The sequence below is a fragment of the Podarcis melisellensis genome (genome assembly GCF_964234715.1).
Source record: "Podarcis melisellensis genome assembly, chromosome: 6".
Lineage (NCBI taxonomy): Eukaryota > Metazoa > Chordata > Lepidosauria > Squamata > Lacertidae > Podarcis > Podarcis melisellensis.
Genome location: NC_138538.1, coordinates 76,624,597 through 76,641,690, shown reverse-complemented (window position 1 = coordinate 76,641,690; position 17,094 = coordinate 76,624,597). Strand labels below are relative to the sequence as shown.

The window sequence follows — 17,094 nt, the reverse complement described above, 5'->3', positions numbered from 1 at the left end:
GGCTATTGGGCAAAAATGTATGGTTTTTTTCCCCAGCAACCTTTAGCCGTTTGTTCTCATCCTCAGCATATTCCTTTCAGTCCAGATCCTGCTATCCAGAAGGCTGCGTGTACTTACTTGATACACATTGAAAAACCTCTCCTTGCTTAGGTTATCCCTGCCTTTCCCCCTTCGCATGCCCCAGGTGAATGATTCTTGTGATCTTGGTATATGACCACCCACAATGTCTTTGGTCAGGTGTGGATACTGTTAGAATTCCTGCTCCGTGATTGCAGTCATGGGATTTTTGTCTATCACATGATGGTGTATGTTTTGACTCCACAGAGTGGGAAGTGACGGAGATAGAATGTTTGTGTTACTGTGTTCCGTGAAGTGGGACTATTGTCCTTTGTTCTTTCTCTTTGCTGTCTGATGCTAGAGAGAGAGGGAGCCATTTGCAGTGTTCCATGTGTGTTTATATGTAAATAAAGTGGATTAGCCAAAATGCTGAGTTGCTGAGGTCTGTTACACAAGCTGCGCAAACTCTGTGGATCCCTAAGTGTGCCGATGTCTGTTGGAATTGGTCGCTGTAATGTTCGGGCTGAAGAAAGCTTTTGAAGCTCCCGAACGATCGACCAGGAGGGAGAGGACATGCCAGTCAGGCATGTGTCTCTGCCAGCGTCCTACTCAAGAGTAGGATGAGCTCCTGACAGATACAGCCCTCATTACTAGGACCACCTACACCAGTTTTCATCTGTTTTTAAAGAGACACACTGTGGGATAATGCAGAATCAATCAGCTAAGATATTTTGCTTTTTGAATTAAACCAGTTTCTCAAGAAGCACTTTTCAGGGGCAGAAAAAATATGCAATAGATCTAGCTTCTCTGTGGATGACATAGGCTCCATTGGCTCTAGAATAAAATGCTATGTGTGCACAACCTTAGGTATACCAAAATTAAAATAAAGAGGTATTGTGAAAGCCTTTTGCATTTTTATTTCAGTCTGGATGGAATTTCATGGTAATTCTCCACATGCTTTGAGATCTTAAGGGGAAATCTGCTCCAAACTGGCTTGTTGAAATCACCTCCCCCCCCCCAAAAAAAGTGTTATTGAGCTTCCACACAGCAATGACTCCATAGGCTTAAGAGTTTTATTTTTACTTAATAGTTTTTCTATAGAAAGAGGAAATCAGGATTTTAAAATTATTATTTAAATTAAGTGTGAGTAGGCATTTTGATGATCACGACATCATGTGGCTGGTATGAAAGGCTTTCCTGCAAGAGCAGCACTGATTCCACAATAAACCTCCATCTGGAAGTACTCCTGTGGTTCACAGCGGATAGCTACCGTCATACTTCTCTGTGTTAGCACCATGATGCTATGATGTGCAAATTTGTTTTGATTTTTACAATTCTCCATCTGTGAAAAGAGGAGGGCCGCTTTGGCATTGTTTGAACACTGGGCAGGTGCAGCACTGAGGTCCACGGGGTGTTCTGGATCAAAATGCTCTAGCAGCTGAAGAACAAGAGTTCTGAAGAAGGTTCCAAATAAGGGCAAAGGGGGGAGAAATTGGCTCCTCTCTTTCCCAGCATCATCTGATGATTGTGGGTTGGAGAGTGGCATCAGCAATGCTCTAGGACCTGCAGATATTGTAACTTCTTCAAGTGTCAGGGGCTGGACTGAGGAGGAATGGTGGAACCGCCCCCCTTCTCCTGAACCTTCCTGAGAACAGGAGGACAGGATAGATTTAGAACAGTGGTTTGCAGAAGGTCATAGTTCAGAAGCTGCAGAGGGGAGAAGCTGGGAAAAATTGGGAGAGGAACAGCAGGAAGAAGAATCACCAGGAGAGAGACAGCTGACAGACTCAGTGTCTTTGGAAAGCATTCCTGACCCGCCCCCTCTCAGGACCAGGCAGGCATTGAAAGTAGTAGAACAGAGAGCTCAGAATCAGAAAGCTCAGATCAGCCAATGCAGGGATGACCTAGAATACAAGAGACAGAGGGGATGGGACTTTACTCAGAGCAACGCCATTATTTAATAGAGACTACATTCCTTCGTCTCTGTGAATACTGAATAAACTACTTGGTAAGAACTCTTCTTGTTTATCTGCTTCTTGGCAGTCACCATGGGAGAGATCGGATTCTTTGAATCCTGACATCAAGAGGCAGATCCGGAGCTACTAAACATGCGCTCCTCCACTGTTAAGCTAAATTGGACTGTTGTGTTGGCATCATTATGAGAGCTCAGGAACGATCTGGTTCCTGGTCTTCATATTCAAGACTAGCAGTGGCACATGTGGTTGGGCACAGCTGCAGAGCCACCCCCTCACCACTGGTGACACTGCTGCTTACCTGGGTCCATACCATTATTTGTGTTTGCACCCCATTACCAGGGGGAGTGCTGGACTGACGGTGGTGGTTCTATAGGAAGGTAAAGGTAAAGGACCCCTGGATGGTTAAGTCCAGTCAAAGGCGACTATGAGGTTGCGGCACTCATCTTGCTTGCAGGCCGAGGGAGACGGCGTTTGTCCAAAGACAGCTTTCCGGATCATGTGGCCAGCATGACCAAACTGCTTCTGGCACAACAGAACACTGTGACGGAAACCAGAGCGCATTCCTGCCACAGTGGTACCTATTTATCTACTTGCACTGGTGTGCTTTTGAACTGCTAGGTTGGCAGGAGCTGGGACACAGCAATGGGAGATCACCCCATTGCGTGAACCACCAACCTTCTGATCAGCAAGCCACTGAGCCACCCGCTCCCCTAGGTCCTATAGATACATCCACACTGCTCAGGTTTCTTACCATCCAGGTAAGCAGCAATGGCACCAGGACTGGGAGAGCAGCTTGAACCCATGTTACTGAGAAATAGTACAGTGGTACCTCGGGTTAAGAACTTAATTCATTCTGGAGGTTCATTCTTAACCTGAAATTGTTTTTAACCTGAGGTACCACTTTATCTAATGGGGCCTCCCGCTGCTGCCACACAATTTCTGTTCTCATCCTGAAGCAACGTTCTTAACCTGAGGTACTATTTCTGGGTTAGCGGAGTCTGTAACCTGAAGCGTCTGTAACCCAAGGTACCACTTTAGATGGTAACCAATGATGCCCCCTCTACTGAATGAAGGGACCCATCAGGGAAACTGGAAGGGGGGCCATTTTCAGGAACATATCCTCCCCGCTGCAGCTCACCAAACCACAATCTTTTCCACTATGTGTGTGTAGATACAGAAATGCACATATGTGTATATTGAAATGAATAAGTGGTGTGATGAGTGCCAATGAGTCACACCGAAATACAAACTCCAACTCTTCCATTAGTGCAATGAATATTGTTACTGCCACACCAGACTCTTTACAGTCATGCTCTCTCGGCAGCTGTAAAGATGACATGTGGGGTCATTCCAGCTGATAAGTTCTTTCATACAACAATCAAATGGGTATTGCATTCTCTGGGACATTATTGGCCATCAGTCCTTCAGCTATCAATTTCTGCGGGGAATGATTGCTAATTGAAGAAGCAGAAATTCTATAGCATGGTGAGAAGCATACAGAACATCCAGAACATTAGCCTTTTCAACCGAATTTTCTTGCTTTAATGATGGCTGCTTGTGAATGTGAATCCTGTATGGATTACAGGAAAAGGCCTGTTATTTTGAATAGGAAGGAACATATCCCCTGGGTAGCTGCAGTGGAAGAATCTACTGTAGCTTTTACTTTGCAAAAGCAATACTGGGGAGAGAGAAGAGCAAAACATACACAAGAGTGCAATTAATATGAGCATTAGGCGAATTTCCATGCACCCAGAGAATATTCAGAAAATATTCGTCCACTAATTTTTAAAAGGGGGGATTTCATGGTGAACGTTTTAGGAACTTCAGTTTGAACAGGAAGCACATCTACAGCTTTTGCTAAGTCCAACAGGAAAACCACCCAGTGCCATAGATTTCCCACTAATACTGCTTTGAGTCTAAGGCTAAGATAAGGAAACTATGGCCTCCAGATCTTTATAGACTCCAACTGCTATCATCCCCAGCCAGCATGGCCTGTGGTCAGAGAAGATGGGAGCTGTAGTCCAGTAACATCTGAAGGGCAACAGTTTATCCATCCCTTGCTTTCATTGCAGAAGACCTCTCCATGTGATATACCCCCATCTGAAACCCAGGTGGGCTTTTAAGATAGGCAACACGGCATTGGATGGACTAATGGCTGGTTCTTGTGTTTTCGTATGAGGAAAAATATTCTGCAATATTTTTTTCATGTTGCTGATCTGATATTTCTAAGCTTGTAACTGTGAAAAGAATCCAGTTTACCTGAATTACGTTGTAATGGGTATTGTGCAATGTGTTGTGACATATGAATTATAATGTGTGTTGCAATGTGTTTGATGAGGAACATTTTCTGTTTGGTTTGTTGAGAGGCAGTTTAACTGTTAATGTGGGGCTGTAACTGGCAGGGGTGAGTTAGAATTCTCAGTATGCCAAAGAGAGACAGACAATATGCATATTTTGATTGGTGGGTACAGGTTTAGAATGCTTGGTTAGACAATGTGATTGGCTAGAGCTGGATTAGTGGGGCCAGAAGAAGTGGTGCTGATTGGGTGCTGGTCATCAGAGGAGTGTTGGAGTTGGCTAGTTGATTGGAATGAATTAGAGTTGTTGGTATTCTGACAGCAGAATACCAGAAGGAAGATTTCCAGGCCAGGACAGGAAGGCAAACTTGCACTGCAGTGGACCAGCAAAGGGTTGGAACAAGGGGCTTCAGCATAGTTCTCAGTTATAGTGTTGATGAACCTTAACTGAGACAGAGAGAATAAAAAGGGCAATTTGGTTAAAGGGTTTTAATTAACTGCTTCATTAAAGCTCCTTTAGTATAATAGTATATGCAGATGTTGATGTGTTTTAGTCTTGTTTACTGTTAATATTAATTATGTTTTTTTGCTATTTTTATCGCCAATTTCAATATATCTTTTAAACCACCTAAACAGTTTACTACCATCAAGCAGTATATAAATTTTGTAAAATAATAAACAGTGACAGTCACAAGTTGATAAAGTGCACACTCATTTAAGGATATGTTGCTATTTTAAAGTAGCCAGATAAGCTTACACACTTAATTATCTTGTCATAAATAAATGTAAGCACCATTATTAGATATAATACCTGTATCTGACTGACTTTGTACCACTTCTATACCCCACAGTTACCAGGATATTGGAAAATTAGTGCTTTAAAAGGAAAAAGTGAGATTTAAAGATGGCCCTGACATGGATTTAGGAAAAGCAGTGGCGTGGAAGTTGGATTTTCTTATTATAGATACTGTACTGTAAGTAAATACCTCCCTTACCTTCACATTAGCAGAATAAATATTTGATTGTATATTTCAGGCTACAGCGATACATTCACACAGCTGCAAAGCAAATACAACTCAGGATCTGGTAGGAATCAAGCTCTAGTGAGTAACTCTATAAAGAAGAGCTAGCCATTGAGAGGTATTGCTCTCTCAGTGTTGTTGGACTACAACTCCCACTGCCCCTGGCCATTAGTCATGCTGACTGGGGCTGATGGGAGTTGGAGTCCAACAACGTCTTGGGGACACCATGTTGACTATGCCTGCTATAATATATTTACCAGAATATGTAAGTGAAGTTATTATCTATTCACCCTGATGGAGCTAGGGAGCAATATGCAATTATTATCCACCATCATAAGTAGGCCTTGTGTATACAAAATGGCTGCTGTCACTGAGATTCTCAGCAGTGTGGTGCAAATATACGCCCAGTCAGAGCCTCTGAGTAGCACCAATCAGCTGTCTGAAAGAGGGTGCTGCATTTATTCCTTACCTGCTGCCCCCTGCCTGTCAAACAGATGGTGTGCTCAGTAGGTGCTCCAGGGAAGGCTTAGCTATGTAGCTTTGAACCAAGGACATTGGCTGCTGAAGGAGTAAGACGTCCTATCAAGCAGTAAACCAATCATTTGAGAATGCACTGTGCTACCTTTTAATGTAATGAAGCACCATATAACTCTTTCAAAATCTGCTTTGTAGTTGATTCGAGTGCTTCAACCCCCCTCCTCATTAAGGCTATCAGTGCGATTTTCTGGGTTTTCCATCAAAACTGCCGAATATGCTTTTAGAAGTATTTGCCTTTCAGAGCCTCACAGGCAAAAACTTCAAGGCGAACTTTAAAAAACCTGATCATAGCAGCAGATGAAGCGATGCAGAAAAGCCCTGGAGCAATCTGCAGGGTTTTGCTGTCAGCAACCTGAGAGAGTGTCAGCAGTGTCCGAGGGGACTTCTAACAAAGCTTTAGTCAAGTTCATGCAGGCTCAAATGGAGGAGCTCCCACTGTAGGAGGAAAGGTTTACTTAGGATAGATGAATTCCCTCGTCAGATCCGGAGTTGAAATGTCAGGTCCAACTACGTTCCATCTGCAGGCTTTTTTTATTCTGCCTTAATCATTAGGAGCACACAAAGCACAACAAGCTGGCTTGCAGGGCTTCCAAGTGTCTAAAGGGCAAATATGAGCAATGCAAAAAAGAAAAAGAGAGAAATCCCCCAAGGGAAATAATTTAAAATGTATTTGCTTTGTAGTTGGCTTAGGCTGCTGTACCATGCATGCATTGGATGGAACAGACATTAAGGAGATTGTGAGGCCGCTGCTGAAAGTATCTCCCTCCTCCCCCAGTAATATCTACCGTATTTTTCACTCTATAGGACGCACTTTCCCCCCTCTGAAAATGAAGGGGAAATGTGTGTGCGTCCTATGGAGCGAATGCAGGCTTCAGGCAGCTATCCGCAAGCCTTCGGAGCGCAGCAGGAGGTCCCGCTGGGCTCCAAAGGCTTGCAAATAGCAGCCTGCAGCCTGAATCCCGGGGAGCGCAGCGCCAACTCCCACTGCACACCCTGGGCTTCAGGCAGCTATCCGCAAGCCTTCGGAGCCCAGCGGGAGTTCCCGCCAGGTTCAGAAGGCTTGCGGATAGCAGCAAGCTCCGGGAGCAAAGGCGAGGTTGCGTGGAACCTCACCGCCGCTCCCGGACCCGTTCTGGGGGCTAGGGGCGGGGGAAGCTCGGGCTTCCCCCGCCCCAGCCCCGTGGCTAAAAACGAAGCCAAGACAGTGAGTGGGATCCATCCCGCTTGCTGCCTTGGCTTCTGCCAAAGCCGCACGCAGCCTCTCCCGGCTGGAGAGGTTGCGCGCGGCTAAAGAAGAAGCCAAGACAGCCAGCGGGATGGATCTCGCTCGCTGTCTTGGCTTCTTTGCTCTTTGGGGCTGGGGGGGGGAAATAATTTTTTTCTTTAACCCCCCCCCCCTAAAAACTAGGTGTGCCCTATGGTCCGGTGGAGCAAAAAATTCTGTAATAGAGGGAAATATTGGATACTGTTGCACATGGTAGCCAATGGAGTGGTACTGAGTCAGATTACTTGATACTGGAGGGGCTGGGAGGGAAGAAGAGAAGATATGAAACTGCTGCTTTTGGTGCAAACCAGTGTTTCCCAAACTTGGGTCTCCAGCTGTTTTTGGACTACAATTCCCATCATCCCTGACCACTGGTCTTGCTTAAGTAGGGATGATGGGAGTTGTAGTCAAAAAAACAGCAGCTGGAGACCCAAGTTTGGGAAACACTAGTGTTTGACCAAAACACCTTGTTTCAGCCTTACTTGGAAGAGGGTTTTAATGAAACAAATGCTTTCTCCCCCCTCCCCCAATTGCAGATTTCACTATTGGCTAAGCCATGTTACGTTTGAGGTCTTGAATCCCCTATGAACCTGTGCTAATTCTCATGATGAAAAAATGTTTCCAGCAAGCACTGTTGCCTTGTCAACAGTAAACGTTCTAAGTAATTGGAACTTTTTGTTTATTGATTTTATTCAGTACATTCAAGGACATAAGACGAGCCCTGCCAGAGCATACCCAAGGCCCATCAAATTTAGCATTCGAACCTTGCAATAGCCAAGCAGATGTCTATTGGCAGCTCAACAGCAGAAATGAATGCAACAGCACCCTTCGCGCTTGAAATCCGCAGGAATTGGTATTCAGAGGCATGTGGATATTGGAGGTAATACAGTGGTACCTCGGGTTAAGTACTTAATTTGTTCCGGAGGTCCATTCCTAACCTGAAACTGTTCTTAACCTGAAGCACCACTTTAGCTAATGGGGCCTCCTGCTGCCACCGCGCCACCAGAGCACGATTTCTGTTCTCATCCTGAAGCAAAGTTCTTAACCCGAGGTACTATTTCTGGGTTAGCGGAGTCTGTAACCTGAAGCGTCTGTAACCCGAAGCGTATGTAACCCGAGGTACCACTGTACAGCCATCATGACTATAAGCCATTGCTTGCCTTTTCCTCCTAATTAGTCTAATTCCCTCCAAAAGCCATTCAGTTTGGTGGTCATCCTTACATCTTTTGGGAATGAATTTTATAGTTCAGCTATAAAATTGGAGAAGCACTTTCTTTTGCCCTTCCTGAAACTTCCAACATTCAGATTCATTGGATAAGTCCAGATTCTAGTATTTTGAGAGGGAGGAACGCATTTATTTATCCACTTTCGGAGTTACTTTATACGGCTCTACTTTCATCCTCTTATTTGCCTTTTTAAAAACTGAAACACCCTATACATCTGAATTAGAAATCCTCAAATGTTTCTGGCCAATCTTTGTAGGAAAGGTTCTCCATTTCAGTCAATTCCTTCCTCCTCCTGTTATATGGTATGTCTTGATCACGTGTGGCAAGCCCTACAATCAGTTTTAAGAAGGGCATTGCAATGCTGAGGTCTGGGCTAAAGATGGATAAATCTGTCCATTTTTGGCTTCCCTCTATTTTTCACTTTTCTAGTCTTCTGTTTGTTCCATTTTTAGATCATGTAATAGAATTGTTTAATGACTTTCAAAGTCTCCGTAAAAATTCACATACATGTTTGTTTGCATTTCTCCAAACATGCATTTTCACAAACAATTTCCCCTAATATAATGGATTTGTGTACATTATTTTCACTTTGCATATTTTGTGCACACTGTCTCCCTAACATATGCTTTTCCTACACTTTTTTTCGTCAGAGAACTGCATTGCAAAATTCATGCAAAGTGCAAATTTCAAATAATACCTGAATTTTCAGTTCACATACTCAGTAAAGAACTAAGTATGTCTGCATTAAAGTGAAGTAAGCAAATCTCTCCCTCATTCTTACTCTGAGCTTTGCCCAATCATCTGCTTTTTACTAATGCAAATGTTCATTCCACTACAGGCTTATAAATACCAGTTACACAGTTTTATTTTTTTTATTTTTGTTGTTGCAGGTAAGTGCTTCATTCTTGAAGAAGTCACAGCATCAAAAGAAAAACCCACATTATTAGCATTATTAACTATGGCAATTAGCAGAATTCAGCCAATTAAGGTTCATGCACTTTCCTGGGGTAAATGAGCCTCGCCATGTGGTAGATAGCATGCTCACAAAACGTCTATAATTGTCTTTTGAGATTTCAGTGCATATTGTCCATTAGAAGGTGCTTTCAGTGTTTGTTTGTTTTTAGTATTGAAGGTCAGGCCAAGGGCTGCCAATGGGATCAATAGGTTGCTTGCTTGTTTAACTTCACTCCAAAATTTGCATTTGTTGCTGACAGAGAGCCCTTCCTTACATGATCAGAAAACCAAGGAGAATCTCACTTCATAGTGAACTGAGCACAGCTGAGGTTTCTAGAGGAAATGCAGAATTGTTTTGGAAGAGAATTTCAACATAATAACACAAGAGATGGAAAATTGTTGCCATGCATGTAATTTAAACAAGCTGGCAAGAGGAGCAGGGGCTCACTTAATGCTTTCTTAGATTTAAATCTGCTGTCCTGAACAATTTTAAACAATGTAAATCATGGCTTGTGATCCAAGTAAACTCTTTTAACAAAGGATTCCATTAACACTGTTCCCACTGAAAGAACCTGGCACCACTAAATCAGTTCATAAGTATCAATGCCAATAAGTAATATTTTGTTTCAGCACATCCCATTTTTAATTAGTGTATTTTAATAAATGTATGCCATTTTCCAGAGCAGGTACTGAAGCTCTGGGAAAATGTCAAAAAGCATTGAAGAAAGCCTCCTCAGGGCCTGTTTCTGCAAGAGTTTCCTGTCCTCCCACCCATAGGGGGAGCTGCCATCAACTGTCCTGTGGGATGGATTCCAGGAGAAAATGGGAGGCAAGCAGAGACCACCTCAGAGTCTGCACTACTGGGACTATCCCTTCCCCACCAGAGTGTTATTATTCCACCAACAGCCTTGTGTTAAGGATCCCGGTGGCTTTATTTATGTGGGAAGAGTTTAGAAAATGTGGTTTAGTGTTTCTTGTAAGGTACCATGGAGATATTTGTATCCTGAAAGGCAGGTTAAAAAGAAGTTGAAGGAATAAATAATAAAATAAGCATGGTCCTGAAACTGCTCACAGTTTTTCACAAATGCTTTTGGCAACACTGATACCTCACTGGCTTCAAGTTATTAAAATACACTCGTAAAAATATTGATACTCGCGAACTGATCTACGGCAATTTAGTGGTGCTATGCTCCTTCTTTTTGACAATTTCCCAGCATTTCACATCTATTCGGGTGCAGAGGTCCCTTCCTGAATTAGCCAATTCATCTTACTGCTGTATGTAGGTTATATATTTTGTCTGATTTTAGCAGCAACCCTTATAAGCATGTATGGTGGAATGAAATGAATTATTTTTAATGATAAACATTATTTTAAAGGTATAAAAATGAGGCTCCATTTTTATAGGTTCTGAAGCAGGGGACTTTTTTCCAGTTTGAAAGCTGTGTTCCCTCGTGGGGAACCAACCAGGGCCACAGGGCAGTGTTGGATCAGGCCACAGGCAAAAGTGGGTGGAATAACTGCAGACCCTCCAAGTGTCCCTGTTTTCCAAGGACATCCCCGGATTTACAGAAGCCACCCCTGTTTCTGATTTGATCCCGGAATTTCCACTTTTCCTTAGGCTGTCCCTATTTTCATCGGATAAATGTTGGAGGGTATGGAGTTATGCTACCCTTGATCCAAGAAGATAACTACCTATACAGTCTTTAGAAGACATCTGAAGGCTGCCCTGTATAGGAAAGATTTTTTTATGTTTAACCTTTTTAAATGTTTTTATATAGGTTGGAAGCTACCCAGAGTCAGATGGGCAGGGTATAAATTATAAAACGGTGATGATGGAATAGGATGTCTCTATTTTCATTGAAGAAATGTTGGAGGGTATGCATTTGCTATGATTCTTACCTTTGCACATTCCAGCCACAGACAAATTTTTGTGTGTGAGAGAGATGGTACAGTACCATCACCTCTCTTTTTTTCTGGTGGCCATTTTGTGCTGGAACCCATGGCAGTTTTAGCACATTATGAGTCCTGGCACCTCATCTTCTTACCATTTGTTTATCTCATACACCCCGTACATGCAAACATCTCTCTATCTTTCAGGTCACTTTTCATCAGGTAACAGCACTCAAGGAGAGCATGGACAAAGGTGGCCTGGAGAGGCCTAGTACAGCCTGGGAAGGGAGTGAGGTTTAGTGAGGGACCTGAGGTACAAACTGGGAGGTCTGAAGATCCACATTTCACCATGGGAGCTGAGGATCACCGCCCATGTCAGTACATTGTACAACGAAATTACTTCTAGGAAAAATGTCTTGTAATAATATTGGTAGATAGTTCCACACAGAAGGCATTTGAAAACTCATAATATGCACGTTCCATTTCTAATTTTGCTCGCCTTTTATTGTGTGTTCTATAGAATAGTTTTGAAATGTTCTAATTATGTGTTGAATATGTATATAATGGAAATGGGCTAATCAGAAGGCATGTTGGTTCCCACAATTTTATAAGGAAGGAATTCAAAATGGAGCCACAGATGTGCTAAAGGCTTAGCAGCGCTGATAATAATAAAAACCCATATTTATTCTTTGCAGAGACTTTGTGCTTAATTGCACTGACATGAGTTCATTAGAAATGATGTTTTAAATATTTCAACAGTTATGTAAATCTGAATGTTTATGATTTAACCTTGTCTCCTTAGAATTGTTCTTGACTTACTTTATCATTTATTAATTTTTTTGAAGTTAATCAAAAGCCAAAAAAGAATAAAGTGGATATTATGGGCATGAATGACCTGAACATGAATATTAGATTAGGGTATAACCCACCCGCTCTGATTTATGAGGCTATGATCCTAAGCATGTGAAGCTACTGAAAAATAAGCATGTATTCATCACTCCCTTTAGCGGTGAACTCAGGTGGAGAGAGGAAGGGTGGAAATGGTGCCAGCAAAAAGCAAGGGAAAGGAATCAGCATGCCTGGGGGATCACCAAGGTTTGCAAAAGTACTGTCATAGGATTCAGGGGTTGATTTGTATGATGCCTATAGCTTCCAGCCAGTAGTTTTCCCAGTAGTGATGTATGGAAGTGAGAGCTGGACCATAAAGAAGGCTGATCACCGAAGAATTGATGCTTTTGAATTATGGTGCTGGAGAAGACTCTTGAGAGTCCCATGGACTGCAAGAAGAACAAACCTATCCATTCTTAAGGAAATCAGCCCTGAGTGCTCAGTGGAAGGACAGATCCTGAAGCTGAAGCTCCAATACTTTGGCCACCTCATGAGAAGAGAAGACTCCCTGGAAAAGACCCTGATGTTGGGAAAGATTGAGGGCACAAGGAGAAGGGGATGACAGAGGACGAGATGGTTGGAGAGTGTTCTCGAAGCTACCAGCATGAGTTTGACCAAACTGCGAGAGGCAGTGGAAGACAGGAGTGCCTGGCGTGCTCTGGTCCATGGGGTCACGAAGAGTTGGACATGACTAAACGATTGAGCAACAACATAGCTTCCAAGCCTGTGATTTAGTATCTGTAAATTTGTAGTGTGCAGTAAAAGGAGCTGCTGAAATGGTCAGATCACTTTCTTTGTTAAATTAATGGACCCAGCTGGGTCTGTTAAGCACCCTATTTACATGTCTAAAAGGTTGGCTGATGTCAGGGGGTGGGCAGAGGAGCAATGGTGGAGACTGCCTCCCCATCCTGACCCTTCCAGGGAGGACGAAGAGGAAGGCAGTATAGATTTACAACAGGGCTTTGAGGGAGGTCGCAGCTCAGAGGCAGATGAGGGGGAAAGCTGGGAAATCATGGAAGAGCCAGAGTGACACCTGACTGATACATTGTCATTAGAAAGCATTCAAGACCCTCCATCTCCCAGAACCTGGTGAGCATTAAAAGTAGGAGAGCAAAGAGCTTGAAGACAGAGCATCCTTAGAGGAGACAAATGAGGAAGTGGGAGAGTTGGGGGTGGGATTCACTTGGGACAACACCATTACCCAAGAGGCTGAGTTCTATAGCCTCCCTCTGTAAATATTGAAATAAAAAAAAGGATTGTAAGAAACTTTTGTCTTTTTAATTTCCTGGGCAACCAGATGGAAGCCTCTGACAGCATCCTGACAACCAACTGGTTGGTGGCTGGTGAGAACAACTGGCTGGTGACCACATCATCTTGTAGGTAGGTAGAGCTAGTCTTGGTTTTTAGTATGAGATGAAGCCGGAAGGGGACACCGAGGCTTGAATCCAAAGCAATTGAAGGACCACCCCATTAGAAACCTAATGGGAAGCAAAAGCTGTTGGAGTGTTAATGCTGTGAGCCCTTCCATCCTGTGCTGTGGTTGAACATATGTGTGCATAAAGCCCTATATCCAAAAGACACCACATTCTCCAATGACCTTCATTCCAAGAAAAGTGAACCCTGGGTAAGCGCTGGTACCCCTGGAGTCTCTTATGGCTTGGAGGTTGGGGTGCATACGACACTACATTAAAAAACAACACACACCTTAAAAATAAAAATAAAGAACAGCCCAATGAGGATAAAAAAATGGAAAACTCTTGGCTATATCCAACGCTGCAGCTCCACTCACTCAGCAGACTTCTATGTGCACAACTTCCTTTCCCCTTCCTTCTCTCCTTTCCCCTCTAGCCCTCTACTGCACCCTCAAAACTAAGCCCTGGGCGACCCTCTAGAGAAGATTTTTGGGGTGTGAGGGGAGAAGAAGTCCCATTACACAAATAGAATTCTGCTTTTGCAGTGTTGGATGCAACCCTTTGTGTTTGTGCTCCTTTTAAAGGGATCTTGAGAATCTTTCGGGACTTAACATCTTTCCACAGGGCCTGCAAGACAGAGCTGTTCCACCAGGCCTTTGGTCAGGGCACAGCCTGACTCACTCCTTTGGCAATCTTCACAGAACTCTAGCCCAATGGTTGACATTAATTTGAATTGAATTAATTTTATAATGAAATGATTTTAGAATGTTGTACTATTTTATTGTTGTTAGCCGCCCTGAGCCTGGCTTCGGCTGGGAGGGCGGGAGATAAATAAAAATTATTATTATTATTATTATTATTATTATTATTATTATTATTATTATTATTCTGGATAAGAGATCCCTCAGGCGTTCCCTGTACCACTCCCGGTAACATTTGTAAACTTCCATTCATAGGATTAAGTTAGATTGTTTGTTTAGGTACCATGATAACTGGCTACCCAATTTGGAAATGTGTCACTGACATGAGTGCAAAGTGGGGAGTGAGAGAAGGATGGAATGTTGCTGTGTGTCTTATGTGTTGTATGCTGATTGGCTGAGGGTGGAATGTGACAGGTAGAACACCTGTTTTGTGTGTGTGTGTGTGTGTGTGTGTGTGCAATGTGACAGCTGGGTTCTGGAGGGTGATGCTATTTTCCCATGGTAAACCCTGCTCTGTTTGACTCACAATAAAAGTTTATATATAATTCACTAACATAACAAAAAGTCATATAAACCATAGGTGAATGACAACATCTCTTAATAAATGTACAATAGAATGAAGCCATCCACTGATGATGACGAAGATGACGATAATGATAAAAATAACAATATTGCCATCTTCGTTGGTGGATTGCATATTTATTAACAAGTGATGTTTTCTTTATACTATTATTTTCATTCTTATAAGTTAGATTCCCTGCCACCCTTCACAACCCCACTCCAGGGTGGTTTACAACAATTTAAAAATGCAGTATCAAAAATAAGTAAAACAGGTCTAACCATACAAGAACATATTCGAGGTATCAGAGAGAGAAAATACTGCATCTCTGAAACTAAATCTTGATATCAGGATTTCTTGAATGAAGCCAAGCTTCTGTCAATTGACCATACTGCAAAAGGGAGAATGTGTTTCAAAGCATGACCCAGCCATCATTCAATGGATGAAAAGACAGTACAGTTAAGGTTTAAATAAAAAGCACTTCTTAGGCCATGAATCTTCCCAGAACTACATTCCATCATCCCGACAAAAAGAAGGATCTGGCTTCCAATTTCAAAACATTCTGCTCTTTGTTATTTAACTTTAAAAAGGTAAAGCAGCCCTGACAGTTAAGTCCAGTTGAGAACGACTCTGGGGTTGCGGCGCTCATCTCACTTTACTGGCTGAGGGAGCAGACGTTTGTCCGCAGACAGTTTTTCTGGGTCATGTGGCCAGCATGACTAAGCCGCATCTGGCGAAACCAGAGCAGCGCACAGAAACGCTGTTTACCTTCCCGCCGGAGCGGTACCTATTTATCTATTTGCACTTTGCCGTGCTTTCGAACTGCTAGGTTGGCAGTAGCTGGGACTGAGCAATGGGAGCTCACTCTATTGTGGGGATTCGAATCACTGACCTTCCGATCAGCAAGCCCTTGGCTCAGTGGTTTAGACCACAGCACCACCCACGCTTTACGTGAACCAAATTGTCATACTTTTTTCTTCCTATCACCTTGCCCACCGGGTATTTTACTGTAGCCACCATTACATTTGACTGCTGCTTTTATTCACTACAGTCAATGAGATGTTCTCCCCTGCCTTTAATGTCCTGGTGCAGACATAACATTGCTCAGTTGCTTAACCATCCATGGTTAAGGGATAGGGAGTATCCCATGGGAACAGAGCCTCCCTGGGAACACAAAATGGCCGCTGAAGATATGGCACAGAAATCGTGCAAGGAATAAATTGTGTGGGCATTTCTCGCTCTTTTTCAGTTTTGGAGCTAACTATGGTTACAGTGTATCTGAAGAAGTGTGCATGCACACGAAAGCTCATACCAAGAACTAACTTAGTTGGTCTTTAAGGTGCTACTGGAAGGAATTTTTTGTTTGTTTGTTTTGACTATGGCAGACCAACACGGCTACCTATCTGTATATGGTTACTATAGACAGCATCTTTAAAAGCAGAGACATCACCTTTTAAGGTGCTAGACAGCATCTTAAAAAGCAGAGATCACCTTGCCAACAAAGGTCCGTATAGTTAAAGCTATGGTTTTCCCAGTAGTGATGTATGGAAGTGAGAGCTGGACCATAAAGAAGGCTGATCGCCGAAGAATTGATGCTTTTGAATTATGGTGCTGGAAGAGACTCTTGAGAGTCCCATGGACTGCAAGAAGATCAAACCTCTCCATTCTTAAGGAAATCAGCTCTGGGTGCTCACTGGAAGGTCAGATCCTGAAGCTGAGGCTCCAATAATTTGGCCACCTCATGAGAAGAGAAGACTCCCTGGAAAAGACCCTGATGTTGGGAAAGATGGAGGGCACAAGGAGAAGGGGATGACAGAGGACCAGATGGTTGGACAGTGTTCTCGAATCTACCAGCATGAGTTTAACCAAACTGTGGGAGGCAGTGGAAGACAGAAGTGCCTGGCGTGCTCTGGTCCACGGGGTCACGAAGTCGGACACGACTAAACGTCTAAACAACAACAATGGTTACTATAACACGTGGGCCATTTAACCCTCAAGCAAGGCACAATAGGCAAACCCATTTCAAACCATGGTAGCAGCCTTTCATGTGATCCCAAGTACGCTTGGTGAAAACACAGTGGCACATGTAGTACTAACCCTAGTTTGTTTTGAAACTATTTTGAAATACCTGTGTGACATTATGGTGTGGGGAAACACGTAAGCTCACTGATACCCACAGTCTTAAGCATGGTTATCTAAGAAGGAGACAAAAGTTTATGTGCCCACTATTAGGTCAAACGTATCGGCTGCCTCTGGCAGCTGATTTTATGTGTTGCTGTAGAACAGGATGTTGCTAGTTATTTAATTTATT

At 43.1% G+C, this 17,094-nt stretch overlaps 2 long non-coding RNA genes across 2 annotated transcripts in view; one reads left to right on the top strand and one right to left on the bottom strand.

Annotated features, from left to right (window-relative positions):
* Positions 1-17,094, bottom strand: part of LOC309372470 — a 65,165-nt gene that overhangs the window by 36,407 nt on the left and 11,664 nt on the right. The gene's annotated exons all lie outside the window — the stretch shown is intronic.
* Positions 5,186-11,913, top strand: LOC309372476. Its single transcript, XR_014169522.1, has 2 exons — positions 5,186-5,433; positions 11,431-11,913. It is a non-coding gene; the product is annotated as an uncharacterized lncRNA (long non-coding RNA).